Source organism: Penaeus monodon, chromosome 32 (genome assembly GCF_015228065.2).
Source record: "Penaeus monodon isolate SGIC_2016 chromosome 32, NSTDA_Pmon_1, whole genome shotgun sequence".
In the NCBI taxonomy this organism is placed as follows: domain Eukaryota; kingdom Metazoa; phylum Arthropoda; class Malacostraca; order Decapoda; family Penaeidae; genus Penaeus; species Penaeus monodon.
This window is the reverse complement of record NC_051417.1, coordinates 5,561,847-5,562,355: the sequence shown is the minus strand read 5'-3', so window position 1 is coordinate 5,562,355 and position 509 is coordinate 5,561,847.

Sequence of the window (509 nt, the reverse complement as noted above, 5' to 3'; positions counted from 1 at the left end):
CATGGGAATAATTATTTCAGAGATGTATTTTTATATAAAGTATAGGTTTCTTTTGTCATGCTTGTTATATGAATATAAACAGTGTTTTATGGGACAAATTTTGATGGGAAATCCTTGTTTTTGTACATAGGTATTTATAATTTTGTATGATATGCACATACTAAAAACTGGATGTTTAGCAGATAGGACATAAGACTTGACTTGTATAGTTAATGCCCTATAATAAATATTAAATATATGCATATATGTGTGCTTAACCTTGACATGGGATTTCATTAAGTGTTCAAAAACGGCAGAAGAAAATCATGGATAGAAATAATTTTATTGCAACAAGAATTAGGAAGATTTGCAAAATTGCAAGATTGGCAATATTGTGTAGATATATGTTGTACATTACAGTGATATATAATATGTAAGTAAAAGTAAAAATCTGCTTAAAATTAGCCTACAAATACATTTGACATTTTAAAAATGAACATGCACATAAACCTGTTTGTGTATAATCATTT